Raw genomic sequence first — 22,849 nt, 5'->3', positions numbered from 1 at the left:
TTACTACCAAATCGACATTTATTCTTTGAAACGTGTCTTACCGGTACCTTCCAACATAATATATTCGATAACTTATTTCCGTAACACTTCCGAGAAGGTAAAATACCGTTTTTCCCTAAATTCTACTCTGTAATGAACCACAATGGAAAATGGAAATTTAGAAAGACTTGAGTTTTTAGATAAAAGCTACATACTTTAGACTTGGTACTTTTTCGAGCTCATTAAACTCGAAAATACAAAGCGTGTTCCCCTTTGTGAAATTGTAGATACTCACCTGCGTTATTTGTGCATATCTAAGACCGTTAGAACATGATTGACATATTCGTGAAGGGAAAATGGAAAATGGTAATAATTATGTGGTGCACTACAGATCGTTCAGACAGTGGAAACCTTTTGTTTCAACCCGTAGATAAGAGGCAGCTGTCATTAGATATAAACATTAGGTCATTAGGTAGAGCCGGTTCGGTACAGGTGGTCTGAGGTTTTAATATGCACACAACGATTTTCACTACTCAGAAATTAGCGCTTGGCTTGAGATCACAGGCAATACGTAACAGACAAGATGAAAACGGTTTCGCCTTAAGAGAGATAGTTTAAAAATATAATCACGTCATGTTATGGTAGAGTGACATGCAATTCTTTTGTTGCACGACTCATATGCAGAGGATTATGAATACCATTCATGTCTTTACCGCTTAATAATATAATTCTGAATATGAAAAGAGTTTGTTTATAATGGTGACTGCTAAGCACTTCTTTGTTAAAGTAAACAATAATGTTTTCATCGTAGTGAAACTGATTTTTTCCAGTTGATTGTTTGCAAAAAAAATTGGTGGCTAAATTCTATTTTTACTCCTTGCTCTCATCCTATCTCTACCCTTTTTGCTCACTACCAACCTCGACACAAGAAGGAACCTAAAAAATCGGCCCCATATCTCCGTACAAACTCTGCCTTCAAATCTTACACAATTTCTCATATGGTGACATCGATCCACACCCGGTGCACAAATGTACATATTTACACACCAACCTGTTTTCCATATGCTTCAAAAATTTCATTGACCTCCCGGTGCAGTGAGGTGCATCCAGACAGACAATGCCACCATGAACTCAGCCACCACCACACAACATTTTTCACCGTCGGCAAATATAGGATAAAGTAAAGGAGCGAAGCGATTGGAATGTTATCCCTTTTCAAGGGTACTTGAAAAATGTCCTTTTTGATGCTGCCGATTCGTCGGGACCAGTCTTGAAGCAGTTGTTCAGTATTGGCTGTGAAGTAGTGCCAACAAGAAAATTATCTGTTAATTGCTGAGTCAGAAGTGATTCTACTTTGATTTTGGTAGGGATGACCAGTTGGGTATTGAACCACCGCAGCTGAAGATGGGCAATGAGGAACTTTCCCATAATGTATAATCGTCCAGGGAAGCAATTAGCTGCAGTTGGTTAACCTAGTTCATAGTGGTAGGTAATTCCCAATCGAATTTTGAGTAAATGATATACATAATTCAATCAATGGCATCGAGTAGACAAATTAGCTTCTCCTGAACTTCAAACGCGAGAAAAGAAAGTCGCCCTTAGATACAGTTCATTGTACGTTTGAACAGTCAATAACCTTCAAAGAGCCTTAGTCTGTATGTTGGAGAAGCTAAAAAAGACAGAACCTTGTCTAAGTTTTTAATACATATTACCACGAGTGTTGTGGTTGTTTCCGTTTTGTTTTTTAGAGTTCCTGAATTCATTAATTTTTTGAGGAACAGGTTTTTATTATATGGCAGAGACACCCTTCATGGCTACCAAAGTAGAACCGGAAAAAATCGAATTTAATTCAATATTGTTGGTTCATAACAATTTCGTAAGACTAACGCTTCTTACTACATATTTAAATTCAAATAGTCTGGCAATCTCTAGGAATAGGGATTGGATCCTACGGTCTTTCTCTGCCTGCTACACTAGATTATGAAAGTAGAGGCACTGCAATAGGCTTATTGTACTATACCCTGTGATAAGAACACATCTTAAACCAAAGGGCAAGCAGATTCTTGGTTGAGAAGAACCGTAACTCTTTCCCTCTGAGATAAGTCTCTAATAGTTTTCATATCCTGCCTTTTTGAAGGCATCAAGAAAGCCGCTCTAACAACCTGAGGCGCCTTCACAAAAATTGTCGCCTACAGACAAAACCTTGAAACTATCCCATTTGGCAGCATGAGAATAGACGGCTTAATGTCAAAAGCCGGCTTCGATTCCATCGCTGTGTAGGAGGACCCTCATCAAGCCGACCTGTCAACCTCTTTTTTAGACCCGCTTCGTGCAGACAATTAAGTGCAAAATAGCACTTGTTGGTACTTCCTTAACGGTTTGCTTGATATAGTGTTCCTGTTTAGTGCTCGACTGCTCGACCGTCCGAACAGATTCCAGTTTTGTAACCCTTGAGGACTGGCAAGATCATTGTCTTGTACAGTAATAGCTGCGAAACATTTCGAGCGGAACAGTTTTTGTAAGCTGTAAGCTGCCAACAACCGTGCGCAGATTTCATCGTCGTAACTGTTATCGGTTGTGATTTTCGACCCTAGATAGGAGAAATTATCAACGGTATCGAAGTTGTAGTCTCCTATCTTTATTCTTCCCATTTGACCAGTGCGGTTTGATGTTGTTGGTTGGTTTTTGGTGCTGACGTTGCCATCATATATTTTGTCTTGCCTTCATTGATGTATAGCCCAAGATCTCGCGCCGCCTGCTCGATCTGAATGAAGGCAGTTTATATGGCTCGCGTCGTTCTTCCCATGATGTTGATATCGTCAGCATACGCCAGTAGTTGGGTGGACTTAAAGAGGATCGTACCCCTCGCATTTACCTCAGCATCGCGGATCACTTTCCCCAGGGCCAGGTTAAAGAGGACGCATGATAGGGCATCCCCTTGTCGTAGACCGTTGTTGATGTCGAATGGTCTTGAGAGTGATCGTGCTGCTTATATCTGGCCTCGCATATTGGTCAGGGTCAGCCTAGTCAGTCTTATCAATTTCGTCGGAATACCGAATTCTCTCATGGCAGTGTACAGTTTTACTCTGGCTATGCTATCATAGGCGGCTTTAAAGTCGATGAAAAGATGATGCAACTGATGTCCATATTCCAACAATTTTTCAATCGCTTGTCGCAGAGAGAATATTTGATCTGTCGCTGACTTGCCTGGAATGAAGCCTCTTTGATATGGGCCAATAATGTTCTGGGCGTATGGGGCTATCTAGCTAGCAAGATAGCGGAGAATATCTTATAGATGGTACTCAGCAACGTGATACCCCTATAATAGCTGCACTGCGTAATATTTCCCTTTTTATGTATGGAACAGATAATGCCTCTTTGCCGGTCGTCGGGCATTGATTCGCTGTCCCACACCTTGAGCACAAGTTGATGAACCACTTGGTGTAATTGGTGGCCTCCATATTTAACCAATTCGGCTGTAATTCCATCGACTCCTGGCGTCTTATGATTTTTAAGCCGCCGGATTGCAGGGACTATTTCTGCTATGCTTGGTAGTGGCAGCATTTGTCCGTCGTGTTCAGTTGGCGAGAACTCCAACTCGCCGATGTTCTGGTTGTTCAGTAGTTCATCAAAATTCTCAACCCATCGCTCCAATATGCCCATTCTTTTCCCTCTTTGTCTCGGAAGGGTGAGCATCGAGATGTGTAAGCCTTCATCCTGCTGACTTGTTGGTAAAACTTCCGCGCCTGATGCGGTTGCTCCCTGTATTTTTCGAATTCACAGACCTGTTGGTTCCCGCACGCTTCCTTTTTCCGTCTTTGAAGTCGCTTCTCCGCTCACCGGAGTTCGTGATAGATCTCAGCGCGTGCCCGGGTCCTTTGAGAATGCAAAACTACTCGTTATGCAACATTCTTCCGTTCCGTTGCCAGCTTACATTCATCGTCGAACCAGTCGTTCCGACTCTTGTTGCGGCTGGGGCCAAGTATGTTTGTGACCGTATTTATGATAACGTTCGGCATGTGATTGTGAAGATCATTTGTTGATGCTTTATCTCCAGGATCTCTATTGACTGCGACTATTACGGTATCCATTTCCCTGTTATAGGTGTTGCGGAGGGCTGTGTTGTGGATAGCTTCAATTTTAACTCTCCCCTGTTGTTATTCGGAGCACCACCCCAACGGGATAGTGATCTAGACTCGGATATTGCCCCATATATATTCTGACATTCATCAAAACTGAGAGGTGGCGGCGTTCGATCAACACACGGTCAATTTTGTTGAAAATGTCCCCGTCTGGAGAGACCCACGTTTGTTTGTGGATCGCCTTCCGCGCAAACCAGGCACTTTTAACAACCATTTCGTGTGACACTGCTCATTGAATAATCCGCGGTCCGTTATGATTTGCATTTTGATGTAAGCTATGAGAGCCAACTTATCGCCTGAATGCAAGCTCCGTTCGTATTTGGCTGCTAAAATCCCCAAGTATGATTTTGATATCATATCTGGGACAGTCTTCGAGGGTTCGTTCTACTGCCTCGTAGAGGGTACCCTTCTCCGATTCTGCAGTCTCCTCTGTAGGGGCGTGAACGTTAATGAGGCTAATATTTCTAAATTTACATCGCAAGCACAGAGTACATAGCCGTTTGCTTGTGTTTTCCAAGGCGATAACAGCAGGTTTCTTTTTTTGGCTTTTGGCGGTGATCTGACAGTGATATCTCGCCTAGCACCCGCCAATGCGTAATCAACTCTAACACTTTTGAGGTACAGATGGTTAGGTTAATTACTTCGCTTTTTCTCGGCCCTACGAACGTAGGGGCACAGCCTATGTTTGCAGTCATGAGACCAGCTGAGGTGATGAAATTAAATATCTTCTCTCCTCTCGGATTGCATTTGCTACTGCCCTAACAAATATGTTGAGCATCCGCATCGCAACCTATTAGAGTTCGAAACTACGTGATTCTGCATACGCTACCAGATCTCTTAGTTCTTGCGTCGGTAGAGGATACAAAGAATCATAGGGTAAATAAGCGGAGGCAGCTATGATGTTTTTCCTCTCGCCATTAATCTGATATTGTACGATGACCGTAACTAAGTCCAGGGAACAGAACTGTCTCAGCATGGTTGCCTCTAACCGTCCAGACATCAGAACACAACCTCTCGGTCTTATGAATCTTTCATCGTAGAAGATCCTAGCCCCTTTTACTGATTCAATGCGACAGATTCTAAATCGGTACCATGGCTCTTGCGCCAGAAAAATTTAAGGGCAGTCCTGCAGCTTTGTTAGCCTCGCTGCCAATAGCCCAGGGGCGGGTTTGGCATGCTGCAGGGTAATTTGACCAATCTCTATGTTTTTCAACATAAAATGTAATGTAATGGAAAACTGTTAGAAGCGTATGCCGCGGTCCGCGTATGACGGGATTTCCCGGACATCGTACCGCCAGAGACTCGATTCCCTCGTATTTGATTTCTCTGAGAAAAGCCCCACTTGGAGGTACAGCAGTCCCCATGTCCTCATCCATGAAAAGTTCCATCTCATTCCGCAGAGCATTCGTCTGTTTTCCGCAGAGCACCTTGAGAGGTTTGCGGTGTCCGGTTTGCATAGATTCGATCACTCGAACTGGCGTCAAGTCAGTTCCGTTCATGTCTCTGGCTTCCCTTTTTTCCGCCTGTACATTAAAAGGTGTAGGGGAAGTTACTATCAGGTAGGATTCACTCTGCAGTCCCTTCATCGACGTGAACCCCCATACGGGAGTTCCGCCACTGTATGCACTGTCCTCCGCGCACCGAAGATGCTGTAATTTGGTTTCATTATTGTTCTTCGCTCTCAAAATGGAGATGATGCTCTACAGTTTTCTGATATGATTGACTTTCAGTCTATCTAGGAAAAAGTGGAGCATCATATGGTGGCTTCCCCTGAGCATATTCAGACTCTTTTGGTCCAGTTCGAATACCAAGCTGAAACCCTCCACATTTGTAAATTTATCCTTCCTGGCATTCATGAACTTTACCCTCCAGTGACCAAAGTCCATGCCCGGGTTCTGTTCATCCAGCATGCGTATGATGTCCTTTGCCTTTCATTCGAGGGCTCGGTGACCAACATCCAACATGTTCTGTCCCGCGCAGTTTAGTGTTCATAATAGTGAACTTGGGCCGACCGCCATAACTCAAAGCCGGGATTGCCTGTTGGAGCTATTTTAAGGCAGCCCTATCATCATCATCATCAACGACGAAACAACCGCCATCCGGTCTAGGCCTGCCTTAATAAGCAACTCCAGACACCCTGGTTTTGCGCCGAGGTCCACCAATTCCATATCCTTAAAAGCTGTTTGACGCCCCCTACGCCATCGCTCCATCTCAGGCAGGGTCTGCCTCGTCTTCTTTTTCTACCATAGATATTGCTCTTATAAGCTTTCGGGGCTTCATCCATACAGATTAAGTAACCCGCCCATCGCAACCTGTTAAGCCGAATTTTATCCACAACCAGACGGTCGTGGTATCACTCATAGATTTCGTCATTATATAGACTGCGGAATCGTCCATCCTCATATAGGAGGACAAAAATTCTTCTCTCGAACGCGGCCAAGAGTTCGCAGGGTTTTTTTGCTAAGAACCCAAGTGTCCGAGGAATACATGAGGACTGATAAGATCATTATCTTGTACAGTAAGAGTTTTGATCCTATGGTGAGACGTTTCGAACGAAACAGTTTTTGTAAGCTGAAATAGACTCTGTTGGGTGCCAACAACCGTGCGCGGATTTCATCGTCATAGCTGTTATCGGTTGTGATTTTCGACCTTATATAGGAGAAATTTTCAACAAGCTCAAAGCTGTAGTCTCCTATCTTCATTGTTTTTGTTTGACCAATGCGATTCGATGTTGTTTTGGTTTTGGTTTTGGCGCTGACGTCGCCACCATGTACTTCGTCTTACCTTCATTAATGTGCAGTCCAAGATCTCGCGCCACCTGCTTGATCTGGATGAAGGTAGACTGTACATCTTGGGTTGTTCTTCCCATGATGTCGATATCGTCAGCGTAGGCCAGTAGTTGGGTGGACTTCAAGAGGATTGTGCCTCTCGCGTTAACATTGACATCGCGAACCACTTTCTCTAGGGTCAGGTTAAAGAGGACGCATGATAGGGCATCCACTTGTATAATATTAGACCGTTGTTGGTGTTGAAAGGTCTTGAGAGTAATCCTGCTGCTCTTATCTGGCCTGGCACATTGGTCAGGGTCAGCCTAGTCAGTCCTATCAATCGCGTTGGGATACCGAATTCTCTCATGGCCGTGTACAGTGCTACCCTGGCTATGTTGCCATAGGCGGCTTTAAAGTCGATGAAAAGATGGTGCAACCGCCTCCATATTTATCCAATTCGGATGTAATTCCATCGGCTCCTGGCGACTTTTGGTTTTTAAACCGATGAATTGCACGGTCTGTTTCTTCTATGCTTGGTGTTGGCGGTATCCCTATGTAAGCTATGGGAGCCGACGTATCGCCTGAATACGGGCTCCGTCCCTACTTGACTGTCGAAATCTCCAATTATGATTTTGATATCAGACTTGGGACAGGCTTCGAGGGTTCGGTCAACTGTCTCGTTGAAGGTATCCTTCTCCGACTCTGCAGTCTCCTCTGTAGGGACGTGAACGTTTATGAGGTTTGTATTTTTAAACTTGCCTTGCAAACGCAGAGTGCATAGCCTTTCGGCCCATCAGTGCACTCCAAATGGAGAAGCCCATCGCGAAAACCTTGATTGTTAAATCTTGGCACGGCAGCATTCAGAACTGAGGCTGCAGCTTGCGCTTACGTCCTCCTCCTTCCTGCCTTTTTGTCTGTATTCCTATAGGGGGGACCAGCTTCATTTAAATTTGATTACCTCCCGGCACACCGGTCCTAAACCCCGCGGAACGTGTGGATGTACACCCTGGTGTGGAGAACAATGAAGCGTTGGCGACCACAGATGAGTTGGTCTTACGCTTCTCGCGCGCATTACTGCTGACAAAAGAGTGTGGTGCGTCCAGTATGGATCTCACAGGGGTTACCAGTTTATCCGCACCTTCTGCCGAATATTCCGCTTCTTTGCGTCCGATTTCTCCGGACATTTTCGTGCCTAGTGATATAGCCACGTAAATGTCCTCATTCCTAAGTAGCTTCGTCTTCATTCGCAGTTCCTCTTTCTACCGCCAACTTGGGGCCTTTCCGGATTCACGGTGTCCGGACCACTTGGATCCATTTCTAAATACCGAGATTAAACCAGTAGTGTCCGCGTCACCAGCTTCCCTCAATTCCGTTCCTTCCAGTAAGGATGAAGTAGAAGGTTCTGACCGGCAGGATTCTGCCTGTAGTCCCACCCTTCTTAGTGGTTGAAGTTCCCTTCTTCCAAGCCTACCTCTTCTGTTTATGGGTAGATTTGGGCTGTAGTATCGCGGAGGGGTCGGCCGTAGTTGGATTTCCAGTTTCTCCCAAGTTGGGAGTTTCCACCATAGACACTAAATGCAAGCTTCCCACAGAGTCGGAAAGCATGCCTTCTGCAGATTTATCTATAGGGGAGTATAAATCTGGTAAGACCTCCAAAATCCGCGCCTCGGCCGCGACATGATTGCTTATGGTCGCGGGTGGATTCGAAGTCTGTGACTTCTTATCTGTTGGAGAGTTTAAATCCTTTATATCCATATGCATGTTTTGAACACCCTTAGTGTAGTAGTAAACTACTACAGACTCCCCCACCACGACAAGGTGGTGTCCGAGGGGGAGTAAATCTTAGTTTTAGACCTTTGTCCTTAAAGCCCGTCGTGAGTATAATTAGTTGTAATCGTTGAAATGTTTTGTTAGCTTACACAAGCGTTTTGAGGCTTCACACTAGAAGAAATATTTTATATTTCAATCATTTCTCATAACTGTTGTTGGTTGGGATCCAATGCTATGTTATATTAAAATAGAAATTTAATGTCGGCTGTGTATTATAAGAATAGTTTCAGTATGGAATCTATCGTATTTCCGACAATGTCAATATAGTAAATTTTAAAACGTAGCTGTTGCCAGACTTTTTTGCCCAGTGTACCTACCTAACTTTATTGAAAAACAGCTGACGTAATACTAAACATCTAATCTAGGAAATACAAAAAACTCTCGTGCTTGATTTCTCGTGTATCGCGAAAAATATCCGACCTTTCTTGTTTCATGAAAATAAATATTTCTAAATTCTCTTAGTTTCCCTGTCTTATCTGTTTCAAGGCATTTTGAAGTTTCTCACGAGCTCGAATAGGATTATCTGGATTAAAAATGCCATAACCATCGACAGATTAGGATTTCCATTGCTTCTTACCTGCTCACATAGGAACCGGATAGCGAAAGGGTTAAGCTAATCACATTTCAACCTTCCACACTACTCACATGTCTTACGGTGTAGCTCGCAACATGTTGCGTGTCAACACGGTCCTCGCAACACTCAGCATCCGTCCACTTTTCTTAGCTTCACGTCGCAGCATCGTTTCGCAATTCCGGTTGCTGTGTCTTGAGCGCGGGCGCAGCGTGCGGTGGCTGGCGCACAGGGTGTCTTGCAACTCACCAGTCTCTCGTCTTCATTGCCATTGTGCTAATCGAGGCGAACATAGAAGCATAGGAACCACCACAGCCGCCGGGCACCATCCAGTCGTGCCCCTGTGCGCTGTCTTTTCCCGTTCGTTTTGTGAAAGCTCCGGCCATGGTGGCCGTGTTCAGTTCGTTTTTAGCTTTTGTTGCGAGTGAATCGGTCGTTGGCGCGCGACTCTGTTCAAATTTGACCTCTCGAAACTGTCGGGCGATAGAAAAAAGACCGTGTGCCTCGCGATTTACGCGAACAGAACGGATTTTCCCTTTTTCTTTTGGTTTTCGTTCCTCGTCTTCAGTTCTCGTTCCAAGTTGAGTTCTTCCCAAAAAGATTTCAATTTTGGTTTGCTGAGTTTGCCCGCTAAGCGTGAAGGATAGCGAAGCCAACACGTCTTGAAGATACAGAAGTATCTCGAGGAAAGTTACAGCCAATCTTCTGAGCCGTGAGTGCGTGATTCGCTTCAGTTCCCGAGCCGTGCGAGGAAGTTACCTGAAGTAGTGCAAAGACACTTTCCGGAAGTGCGAAACAGCCCAAGAGGCAATTGTGACGGGAGGACCGGTGCCGGGTAGCAATCAGCAGCTGAGAAGCGCTGGGAAACCCGGAAACCAGCGGCGCTGGCGCTGTTGAATTATTGTCAATTCTTCGATGTCAACTTAGTCTCGCGCGAGATAAGATAAATTTGTCTTTCGTTTCCGATGCCAATTCTGCGGTTCTGCGATTTTCTTGAATGAAACAAATCCGGGCCAGCGGAGAGTTGTTGTGAGTGTCGCCAGGCAGAGCGGATAGTGTGATAGTGACGAAAATCAGTGACCACGGTGAGACGGGAAAACCCTCGCAAGTTCAGCGAGAAAAGTGCAGAACCGTGCGGGAAACTGATCGAGTGAAGAACGGTTGGAGGTGTGCGCCCAACAGCGAAATGCTTCTTGGATTAACGGCACTGCAGCCATTGCGATTGTTTCATTGAGCCAGTGCGAGTGCCCCAGAAATCTACTCGAGCGAGGCGTCCCTCCGAGGAACGGTGAATTGGATTCCTCTCCTCGGCGCTGCCGTCTTGCAACCATTGGAGTGATGTAATTTTAAAATTTTCATTCAATTTTCTTTGCTTGCCTCATCCCGATATCGGTTGTCGCGTCCACACTCCCTCGCCATGCCACCTGTCCGGCTTCGCGCTGGGACCGGGACGGAAGCATCTGCGAGTGAGTGTGCACCGCTCGTGAAGAATTTTTCCTTTTTGATTTTCCCGACTCTCTCATCGACAATAGCAGGTTTTTCCTCTGGCCACAAAGTACCGCTCGTGCTAGGCCGCACGGCATTCAGTCGATTTTCCTCTGGTTGCGTTTCGAAAAGTCGCTTATGTAAGTTCACCTGGTTCTTGTGTGTGCTCCGTGCAGTTGTTCAGCAGCACATTTTCATGCACCTTTCCCTCGACCGCTTTTCCGCCTTCGCGCCAACCGCTTGCACTGCAATGCTGCTCGCTCGGCTGGCTTGGCGGTGCCGCCTGCCCTAATGGCCCGTTTATTTATAAGAGAACGAGCGTGTTTGCGTTTCTATCCCGGACTACGTCAAAATCAGCTGATTCGAAAATTAGCGCAACGAGGCACGGGCGACAACGACGCAAGTCAGAGATTTCCACAAAATATTGACGTAGTCGCGCGGCGTGACCTTAAGGGCAACTCATTATGGCTTTTTAACTGATTGTGGGGCGCTACGGAATGCTTTTCTTTCAGATTCTGTTTTTTTTTTCGTTCAAAGTGAAGGCCGCGTGTGACATCATTTAAGTGTATGACGGGCAAGGGGATGGTCTGTAGTACGGGGTTGAAGCGTTTTGTTGTATTTCCAGTTTCACTCAATGAACACTCCGAAATCTTTTCAAAGCAGCTGAAAACAGAAACAAGGAATTCGTCGACGTGAAGATTTCATTGCTTATTAAGAATATTCCTTTATCTTGGAGACTGCGACGATTTATGTGGGATTTTTTGAAAACTAAATACCGCAGTCGTCCCTCATGATTAAGTACTTAAATTGAGAAAAATAGAGTATATACAATTGATAATTTCTAAGGGAAAAAGGTGAATAAATTTGTAGTCCAATTAGTTTAAAAATGGTCAAGATGGCTAATTTGTCCATCCTCCAATCTCGGGCCCCGGGTTCAAATCCTTGTTGTGCCATGGGCGTTTGTCTTTGACTTTCTGCATGTTCTGCACTGTAAGCTTATCGCTTGTAAATTACAATCTAGAACAAAAGAGACACTCCAGAAAGGGGAGAACTGGAGGCATACAAGGTCCGATCGGCGCCATGCGAGAGGGATTCGAGACTAGGTTCAAGTTAGACAGTACATCTCCTAGTTTTTACTGGATAGTCAGTTCAGTCCAAGCACAAAGAATATTTCGAGCAGATTTCAACTGAAGACTTCCACAATCATTGCCGATAGTTGGAGCAGTTCCACCAGACCCTGAATAAACTAGAACTGGGACCCAACACTGGCTCAGAGAATTCATTAATCGGGTTATTCAGAAAGGTAGAAAACCTCTGACTGACAACAAAGTACCACAGTTCCAAAAAGAAGGGTAGTCTAGCAGAATGTTCAAATTATCGTCCGATCCGGTTACTTTCCCATACCATCTCGAGCAACTTGTCCAAAAATGGAATGATCACCTCATGCAACACGGTCTCAGATTGAATCTAAATAAAACTAAATTTTTGACGACCGATTCCCATGAAACAGGCACAATCACTGTCAGCGGCAGTGACCTAAGGAGAACTGAGCGAGTTAAATATCTCGATTCAATACGATCAGCCAATGGAGAACTGTGTTATGAAATTGCTTACCGCAACTTGGATGAAGTGCAATGTCGTCCGCCCTGGCGTTCTCTATGGTTCTGAGTGTTGGTCAAATATAAAAAGCAATGAACGTCGTCTTGTGGTAATAGGGACGACGATTTGCGTTGGACTAGTGGCGTGACACGTTTTGATTACATCCGAAATGATGTGGGGTTGCACCCATCGTGACAAAGTTGTGAGAAATGGTATGGTCACTTAATGCGCGCTAACGAGAATTCACTCGCCAAGATTGCTCTGAAAATCGAAGTCGATGGTAAGCGACGAAAGGGCCGGCCGAAACAACGGTGGCAGCAAGTCCATGCGAGCAACGTGCCACTCATTTTGAAGTGCAATGATCGGTGAATTACTTATAACCCACCCTAAAAAGGTATTGTATAAAAAAATCTTGAAAAATATTCTTGGCGCTGCGGTCTGATCTCGGTTCTCGGCCTCTTCGTCTCCACTCTTGTCGGTCAAGCGTCCACCTAACCGAGGAGCGCGCAACTTGTTTTATCCACTGTGTCCTCCCGTCTGTTACGGGGCTTTCCAGGTGGTTGTTTACCTTCCACCTTGTCTTTGAGTACACGGCTGGAAATTCTTCTGTCGTTCATATGCTCTACATGGTCTGTCAACTGGCGATTCCAAATCGTAAAATGGATGGGGGTTTCAGGTTCGTGGTAATATATATAGGTACAATTCATTATTGTATGTCCTTCGCGATCCACCATCTGCCCTCACTGGGCTGGATTCTCCGAAGAGTTTGACATTGAAGACATAATTTTTCGCTCGCTGATCCACCAACTACTTCCCGCTGCCGCAACATATGACCGGCCGACTTAAAGTTTTAGTTATGATGAACTTTGTTTTCTTTTGCACACTTTCATTTTTGCGAATTGCTATTTGATTTTGTCTATTTCGCTGCTGTTCTGTGTGAATGTTGCATCTAAGTAAACGAAATTGTCAACTTATTGGAAGTTGTAATAATTTAGCGTCGCGTTTTCTTTGATTGGCGCCTTTCTTCTAGTTTGTTTCATGAATTTGGTCTTCTCTTTAGTTTTGCCCGAACTTTCTTTACCAGAGCCTCCATTGTGTTCGATGATAGATGCAGTTCACTTTTCCAGGAAAACGTGATTAGTCTGTTTGAACGTCTTTTCATATAGTGAGGCCAAAGTTCTCTTGTCGATTCTGCGTAAGTCTGTGAGATTGCCATATTTTTACTACAAACGAATTCTATAAGCCTGCTTCTGTTCTCGTTAGTTACATCATGGAGACTGCGGCCTATAGTACTTTCACCGTTGACCAACTCTTTTCTTTCATCGAATACTGACTCAAAGTGGCTATATAATTCGTCTTTTTGTTAAGTCTTCCGTTGTAGCAGTGTAGTTCTGAACAGAAAGCACACGTTCCAAATTTTTAGGTTGTTGAAGTCGTCGTTGTCTTCCTAATCCTGTCTCAAACGTAGTTTCGAGCTCCATGATAATAGCATACTATTAATAGGATGTCAGCCAGTAAGAATTTGCCGTTCACCCTCTCTTGTCTCCTGGTTTGTATTGTCTTGGGATTATCTGCATTGATGCTAGATAGGAGTTGATAGTAGGAATGTAGGCGTTAAATTAGGTCGGGGATTGCAGTGCCAAGTCTGCAAACCTCTTTGAAATGCATACCATCTTTTAACATCTAAATTGAAAACAACCTCTTGAAATTCTACTTTTGGGACCATTTTCATAAATACTGTAACCCGTTTTCGAACCTTCTTAATGTCTCCAAAGTGCGATTCCTTCAACTTCCACCCAAAACGAAGGAACAGGAAAAAACTGGAGAATAGAATTGATTTTTCGAAACAGTTACATCATGCTGGGTGACAAGTTAGTCTACAACAATGCTCCTATGCAGTGGTGCATTAACATCCACTTCCTAGTCTGGATCAGCCGTGGTTTTATGCGCCGGATATGCTTCCAAGCAAAATACGGCAATCACCTTATGGTAAACGAGGATGCATTTCCCAATAATGGTTCCCTTTTTGTCGGAAAATGGGATCAACGTTGTTTACCGTAAGAAAAAGGCGACCTCTATTTCACTGATTGTCTTTTCGTTTCAATTTCATACTGGTAACATCACGACTCATTTGTTGTGATAATGGAATATTGGAAGAGCTGATTCCGGCCACTTTCGATGAATACCTACCAAATGGCCTAACTTCACCGGAACGACAATAAAAAGACAAGACATCCATCAGCGCCTTTCCACCTTAAGGTTTTTATTACCGGTTCATGTGAAATACACGCTGGACAATCATATCAACGAGTGTGAGGCTTATATAACAGCACTGTCGCCTTTGAGACTGGCTCCCGGTTGGAAGGAAAGTTCTCACCCGCAATTCGGGGTATCAACCACCACCAGCACGAAATTCTAACAAGTGGGAATCCCAAACGACCATGCCGGAAGATCCACTTCAAGAGTTCTCGGGTTACCAAATCAAACCTTTGGTCACAGGCACAAACTGAGTCTCACGCAATTCGACATTGGCAACCACCTATACGAGAGGCGAGAAATCCATAGGAGCATCTCTGGAATCGGTCGTATCCATTCAACCCAAGAAAACTCTACTCGCTGTGGTCAATCCACGTAGAGCTAATTATTTTTCTAGCTAAAGCGAAATATGTGTAATTGGTGAGTAATTGACCATGAACCTTATTTCAAAAGAACATTTCCATCAACAATCAAATAGGATGTCTATTTCACCAACGAATAGTCGGGAAGCGCTTCGGAATTTTTCATCGATATTCCGTTCTTCAGGATAACCATCATCGACAATCTATTGATTCATCAATTATTATTTTCGAAACGAATAGCATGATGTGCGGCAAAGAAAAGCGGTTTAGGTTGGAAAGATAAACGATTATAAGTTCAGGAAGGTAATGCAGCAATTAGAAAAAGGAACTAGCAATTAACATGTTAAGGGAATATTGCTTGGCTTTTCATCCTGAACATCAAACCCGAAAAACCTTCAATCCATGCATATCTGACCCTCTATTTGAGACAAGCTGGTATAAGTCAGTTATTATCCTATAATACATCTTTAAATGAGGATAGGGAGCTGAGGTTTTGAAATGAACAGAAATCTTCAATGTGAAAATGAGAAACTTATGGCCGTTATCGTAGTAATGCTTCTGGTTCGTTTTGTGAGTATTAAGTTTAATTTTACCGCAATGAAACCAAGAAAAGTAGTCCATTCCATGGGGTCGTCTCATTGGCCCTTGGTGGGAGCTGCTGAGTAGCCTCTCATCTACCAATATTAAGAAAACGCTACGGATCTAGACTGGGGAGTCGAAAAACACCTTCTGCAGGTGGTCTCCATAGTGCTATTGTGGGACAACGTGTTCCTGTGCAAAGAGTGTCATTCTGATAGGTCTGAATGCTCGTCTGATGGATGTCATTTAAGTTAAAGGACCAGATGGGGCTGATTAATTTGTTACAGATTGGCGGTTGCTTTGTAGGGGCCAGTAGATTTTCCTTATCTTCTCCCCAGCTGGGGGAGTTATTCCTTTTCCTGTTAAATATAGTATATATATGCAGATGATGTAGCCGTGTTATCGAGCGTAACATCAGCGATTTTAAGGTGGTTAATGGTGAGATAAGCTGGTTGCATAACTGAATCTTACCTTTCCCGGCCCATCTGGTGAAAAGTTTTGCTGTAAACTTAAGGACAAAACTTCGTCCAAGACTTCATCCTTACATTCTATTCGATTTTTTTGTTTCTTATATCGATATTTCGAGGACCAGTTGTCCTCAATGAATTTTAGTCTCACTAAAGATGATAAATAAAAAAAAATATAGGATTCAAAGCCATTGTGAAGGTGCTAAAAATCCTTCCGAAGACGTGCTGATATGTATTTGGTAGGAACATCGATTGCAGGTGTGGGATGCATCAGCGCTTCAAGCATTTTGAAAACAATTGACAGCAAGATAAATGGATGATAATATTCGCCTATTGTAGCGTTTCTTATGGCTTTAAGATCGGGATTTGCTTTCGTATCTTCCAGATTTGTGGAATAAACAGAAACGATATCGAGGAGTTTAGAGCGGCTGTTAAATATTCGCCGGGTGATGTGTCGAGCTTCAACATTACTATGGAGATTTAATCAGGTCCTAAGGCTTTTGAAGTTTTAGCTTTTTTGGTGGCTGTGCTCCGCTGGTTGTTTGGATATCACAGTTCAAGCGGGTAATTCTTAGGTCGCCAGATTTTATGCTCTTTTGTCTGCCAGTCTAATCGCTGAAATTGGGAAATTTAGTTGTATTCAGGAATTTGTTGTGCTGGAATGAAATTTGCAGTCACCTTGAACAACACTCGCCTTAAGGTGGTATCAGCACTTAAATAGGTAGGCATGACAATGAAGCATTGGTATCTATTTCAAAAGCATTTTAAAGGTGCAATGTTTAGAAGATTATACTTGGTTGTTTTGTCGAATCCTATGACCATTGGGAATTTCTCGCAGGAATAAAGGCCAGCGTCAGAAATTCAATTGTCAGTTGATTAGGTGCTTAAATATCGGCAATACCAGTATCGTCGTCCAGCGGTCGAAATCATGCATGACATATTCAGACAGAAATTATACATGACATATTCTTTACTAGAGGGGATTGTTATCTAGATTAGAGGTGATATTGGAGGCTGGAAGTCTCGATTCCAAGATTGATGAAATAACAATAACAAACAAACATTGACTATTTGAAAGTGCAAAAAAGTAGTTTAACAAACAATATTCAAATATTTTTTACAACCGCTCGGACTTTCTTTTATTCTTAACAGGACGTCGTACAGAGACCTTTTAGCCACACCATAAAATATCGGAATTCGGAGGATTTTCTCTATGTCACGACTGCCATTCGCATCGGGGGTTGCTGCAGAACCTATGATTATGCTTTTTCTTCACGATTCATTTCATGTTGGTCCAGTGATAGCTTGCGAAAATTAATTTTGGTATTCAAAGTGTTTAAAATTAGATTTCACGAAATATCTGATATTCTGCTCAACTTATTTATATCTCAAACGGCAGAGAAAATCAAAAAAAATAATAAATCCTTCATTTGTCATTCTGACTATTTTTACTACGTAAAAAAAAACAAAACTACACGATCTTTCATATGTCGATAATGTTCACAGTCATTCTTCTCAACCTAAATTCGAGTAGAAAATAATATATTTTATTATTTGATGAACGCAAAAAGGTTTTGTGTAAATTAAACAAATTCCCAGGAAATTTGGTGAGAAAATGTGGTCTGTGAATCCCTTTACATGCAACGCGTTGGACTATTTTAGGATGTAAACCTTTTTTACAGAATATGGTCGTGTGGTGTATCAAATGGAAGGGCTTTTCGTACTTTTGGAAATTGATGATATTTTTAATACTGGGTGAAACATGGGGAAGTGAGGATTCAAAATATGTGCCCAAAAATTGTAACAGGTCTCGTTCTCAGAACCTATGCAACCGAAAAATCTGAAAAAAATCACAATGGTGCATCCATACTAAATCTAGGCCTTAAAATACATCCCATTCCCATATCTGCTCAAATGAAGTTATCATATAATAGCATTTTACCATATTTTCGAAATTCACTCGGAAGCCCCCCTTAAGTTCCTTCTAGAAGTTGGCTTTGCTATAAGTAATAACATAATGCATAATTTTTAACAAAAATCCAACTATTATTTATAAAGTTGTAGAAGGTCAAAATTGTGTATTTCATGTGAATTTATGACATGTAAAGTGAACTCATGTGAATGGCGGAGTTAGAGTTTGGAAACACATATGTATATTAAGGAATATTTTGAATTGAAGGTATATATGAAAACGTGAATAGGAAATTTCTCACACAAGATGAACACAAAGCCTTTATACCCGAAGTGTCCAGTTTCCGGTATTTAGAACGAGTCCTAAGTCCGCAACCACTTAGTGACGGACCGAACCACTTGGGGAGCAACTTACTCCCTCTTTTGTAGTTCCCGGACTCCTCTTTTTTTAAGTTAAACCCAAGTTTACAAAAAAAGGCAAAAAGTTGACTGACGGTTTCGTCCAGGGCAGAGGCAACTCATCAGACGCTGCCTCCCCTCTGCCCTGGGAGCAGCGTGACCGTAAATAGATGGAAACCACTCCTTTCGAATTCGGCGCTCCCTTTCTTGCGTATTAAAAATTCGTACATTTAGGCAAACTCCAATGTTTAGACGACATCGTGAAGCTGACTCTCCAACTTTCTCGGGTATCGCACTATCTTACTTAATACTACACTTTTGACTTTCATTCCTAATGCACTATATTGTTTGAAGTTCGATCCCATCCCATGAAATCATAGACTCACCCAAGCTCAATCTTTCCGATAGTATGTATATTTTTTCCTAGAAGTGCAGGATATGCATGATTAGGTTGAAACTGTCCAACTGCTTCAACAGAAAGTCAAAAGGTTAATTTTCCATGCGAAACGAGAGGCCCTGTTACTTCAGAACTCTTCTTTTACCAAGAAGGGATGACCATATTTTCATATAAGCAGAAGAGTTGATGAATAATTTTTCAGAAAATATTTAAGACGAGGTTGAGAATTCCTTGGTAGACATCACACAAATCATAGAGATCCAATGGCATCTGAGCTGTCGACATTTTGAGCAGAACTTCATGATCAGTAAAGGGGATATAAGAAACATGGAGTTTTTGTATGCGAGGTGCAGGTTTAAAAAGTACTATCTTAAAAAGATTCGATAGTGTTCCAGTTGTTCCTGACTTGTGAGGGTTTATAATTTTATCAATACTTCTTTGCCATCTATGGAAAGTGCAAACATGCAGAAGAAGCATTGTCCTTTCTTCAGCCGAAGTATCATCTTTCAGTTCACCTTCTTATGTTGAATAAGGCCAATTGTCTCGCAGGTCCGATGAGCAACATCCTTCTTCGCCTTTTCTTGCTGATATTCCATCCTGAGCATTTATGGAGCCCAATGTGTTAATCGTATTCAATTTGGTGAGTTACCAAACTGTTCCATTTCCTTCCTATTTTTAGGAACTGATTTTAGGATCCGAATGTACGTGTGTAGAAAGAACCACGTTTTTTTTTTGTGTATTTCACAGTAGCTCATCACAATCGCAAACACTCCCGCAACACTTTACACATTCTACATAAGGAAACTCCTCATTTGGTTCACATTGTAAAAGGTGCTAAAACAATTTACCTTTGGAGGACAAACAAATTCACAGAATGGATACAATCCACTCGGTTTACGTACAATGAAACATTCGAAAACCATCCTACCTGTTTTACAGCCTCTTGGCCATTAAAAAATAGGCAAACCATGTCTTGTTTGCTGGCAAATGGCATACAAAATTTTTACATGGAATACAGCCGAGCGAACTATGGCTAATTGTATTCTGGAACAAGGTGATTTTCAAGTTGAACAACGAATGACATGGAAAACATTGTGTGTATAAGTTGAACGCAGAAAAGAGCACTAACAGGCATAACAACAAGGTTATTGGTTGGGCTGTCGCGTGAATTGCCTGTCCAATTGTTGTTGTTTTCAAATAAAGCACACATACACACGCTCGCCAGGAAATGCATAATTAATGCTTTTCTGATGTCTCTAAGTCTCCGTAAATTGAATGGAATAATGGCTAGACTTTATGTTCTTGTTGTTGCTTTCATTTAAGAGTAAAGTGTGTGCATTTAAATATGATAATCGGAATAAGGGTAACGTTAAATTTACAATTATCATTCAGTGAATAAATTTTCAAGCATTACGAAAAATAAGTTATTCACATGAAGCTTATGTAATTTCTCTTCCCTGATAAAATTTATCGTTATTTATGCAAGGTTGGTTTGGTCGTATAAGAAGCTAATTGCATGAATTGAGCAAAACAGGGAAAAAGTTTGATGCAAATGGCTTCATTGCATCAATCATCATAAACCGTAAATCGACGTAAATATCTGTTGGCGGTAGAAAAATATGAGAACACGTGAGTGAAAATGCTGTGAGGCGTTGCACGCCTACTGGGAAACTTCCTTATTGAGTTGGGTTAAATGATGCATTTCATAATTACTGGACAAAACTGAAAATATTCTGGGCATATGGTTGTTATAAGTATTGCTGGAATCGTGACCTCGGAGTTGAGTGCAGTTCTTGCTGGAAAGGCTAGTTTACCCTTAACTGTCTTGCCGCATATAGTACAGGACGACCCTTAAAATAATTATCCTTCAGTAATGTGTGACGCATAGTACTGATTGACGTTTTCTGACTTAAAAATTGTGTTCCAGCCTAACGATCTAGCATGAAGAATAGCGGGATGGGCAAAACACAATAGAGTATATCATCGTGTGTGAAGTAATATCGGTCCCTCAGAAACTCCACCTTGCGGTACATGCGATATGCTATGCAATCATGCGATATGCTACGCAATCAAATAGTACCAAGGCGTTCATTTTGTGCAAACCACTCTTTGTTAATGCTGACAATATCCTTTTCGAAATGAGCGATGAATAGCAGGGAGAGTAGCTATTCTTTGGATTTGATCCTACATCTTTTAGGGGATTGTTTAATGCAATATCTCCACGGCAGTAGGAAATATCCAAACTTTTTATCCTTTTTAGTGACTTTGATCGAACATCGATTCTTCCATATTTTATCATTTATCATTATTCATTTTCTATTGTATCTTTAGGATTGAAAAATCGTCATAAAGATATCGCCAAGTCCATCGGTTTTACTAAGTTTAAAAGCACAATCACGACGGATATTACGCTAATAACACAGATTCTAGGTTCCGGTGTTATAGGTTAAGCAAGCGCTTAGCCACACTTGCATGGACAATGAGACCATTCTGTTTCTTATATCAACCTCTTCGTTCTCATAATTATGTAATTTCAGTAGTGTTACTTATCGTGGCATAAGCAACACCTTGGTTTGCACTAGAGGAAACTACACTTTTGATTTCGATCCAGTGGACATCACGATTCTCATTGTCCAAATATCTTATTCTTTCCTAGCAATGGTATACACCACCGGGGAAGGGTTATCTGCGCTTACCTGTCACTTATCGAATCGGGTAAGCTGGGGGATGGTGCCCGAAGGAATGCTAAAAATTGGCGGAAGCAGAATGAGTTTGAGATCAGAAACGGAAGAAAATTCGTCTGGTGGAAAATGCCCTACTGCCCTGCATACGAGCAAAACAACGGTTTCATTATCTAGTCAGGGGTTTTTGAGTGTGGTGATTCGAGTATCTGTGTACTCCTTACTTTGGCAAAGATTACACATGACTAAAGTAATCCTGGATATCAAAGGACAGGGAGGTTGATCGACCAAGAGGTTGGCTTCCGTTCCGGAGCCTCATGTACTTCCCCCTTCATCAAAACCAATGAGCCATTCGATGGCGCCAATAGGGAGTATATTTGGAGAAGGCTCAATATTGTAAACTGCACTGTGTACTTCATCATCATCAACAGCACCATAGCAGTCTCTGATTACACCGATATAACATCTCAAAGGAATTAGGAGCACGGTTCGCAACGGGCATAAATGGAAAATTTAGTAGACCATGCTGGCTAGGACAGACGTGAGTTGCCTCTACCCTTTACGAAACCGTTGGTTGTCTTTCTGTCAAATAAAACTAAACCCAAAACTGTCAGTGTGACGGGTCGTTGCTAATTCCTATGAAGAATCATTCGAAAGCTCCAAACTTTAATTAACTTTTATCTTCGATGTAACATATGGTACTCTGGTGTGGGGAAGTCTCAAGCGAAGAACTACATCGGCATACTGCATACCCGTGGACGTACTTCATTAAGAAGTGAAGCTGGTGGAGTTAGTCATACATCATTTTCTTCTTCAGCAGCCTTTATTCCGTTTAGAAGCTGGGTCGACAAATTGGTTAATCTAGAATTATAAGACGTATAAAAGAAGTACAGAAGAAAAAGTGGAGGATTCTCTTGAAGTCATGGGTGAACTAAAGTCCATCAGCAAAGAAGCGTCATTGGTATCGCATAAACGTCGTTAACGCATTATGCTTTGCATGAGGAATGCTCCGACCCTAGATGCGAAAGGATGGTTCGAAAGTGTAAGTAGCAATTTTCATAAAACCATCCAAAAATCTTCCCCAATCAATGGATATTCGTATACAGCATAACTTTTCCATACATCACGATGAGGAAGTACTTCTGTGGTGCCCTCCGTCTTCTTAATTGGGCGCAAGAACCGGTTTCCGGTCTAGGCCTGCCTCAATAAAGACCTCCAGACATCCCGGTTTTGCGCCGAGGTCCACCAATTCGATATCCCTAAAAGCTGTCTGGCGTCCTGACCTACGGCATCGCTCCATCTTAGGCAGGGTCTCCCTCCTCTTCTTTTTCTACCATAGATATAGACTTTCCGGGTGGGATCATCCTGATCCATACGGATTAAGTGACCCGCCCACCGTAACCTATTGAGCCGAATTTTATCC

The 22,849-nt window shown here is 42.5% G+C and overlaps 1 protein-coding gene across 6 annotated transcripts in view; it reads left to right on the top strand.

Moving 5' to 3' along the window:
* Window positions 1–22,849, top strand: part of LOC119647786 (MOB kinase activator-like 2) — a 402,844-nt gene that overhangs the window by 123,472 nt on the left and 256,523 nt on the right. For 2 of the 6 annotated variants that reach the window (XM_038048975.1, XM_038048977.1), the window contains exon 1: window positions 9,632–10,630. The exons of 2 other annotated variants lie outside the window; for them this stretch is intronic. The gene's annotated coding sequence lies outside the window, so the exon portion shown is untranslated. Of the gene's footprint in view, window positions 1–9,629; window positions 10,631–22,849 lie in introns of those variants that run through there. 2 more of the 6 variants (XM_038048976.1, XM_038048968.1) reach the window with 2 other exon arrangements.

The sequence above is a fragment of the Hermetia illucens genome, chromosome 2 (assembly GCF_905115235.1).
Source record: "Hermetia illucens chromosome 2, iHerIll2.2.curated.20191125, whole genome shotgun sequence".
Lineage (NCBI taxonomy): Eukaryota > Metazoa > Arthropoda > Insecta > Diptera > Stratiomyidae > Hermetia > Hermetia illucens.
This window is presented reverse-complemented; position numbering and strand designations above follow the sequence as displayed.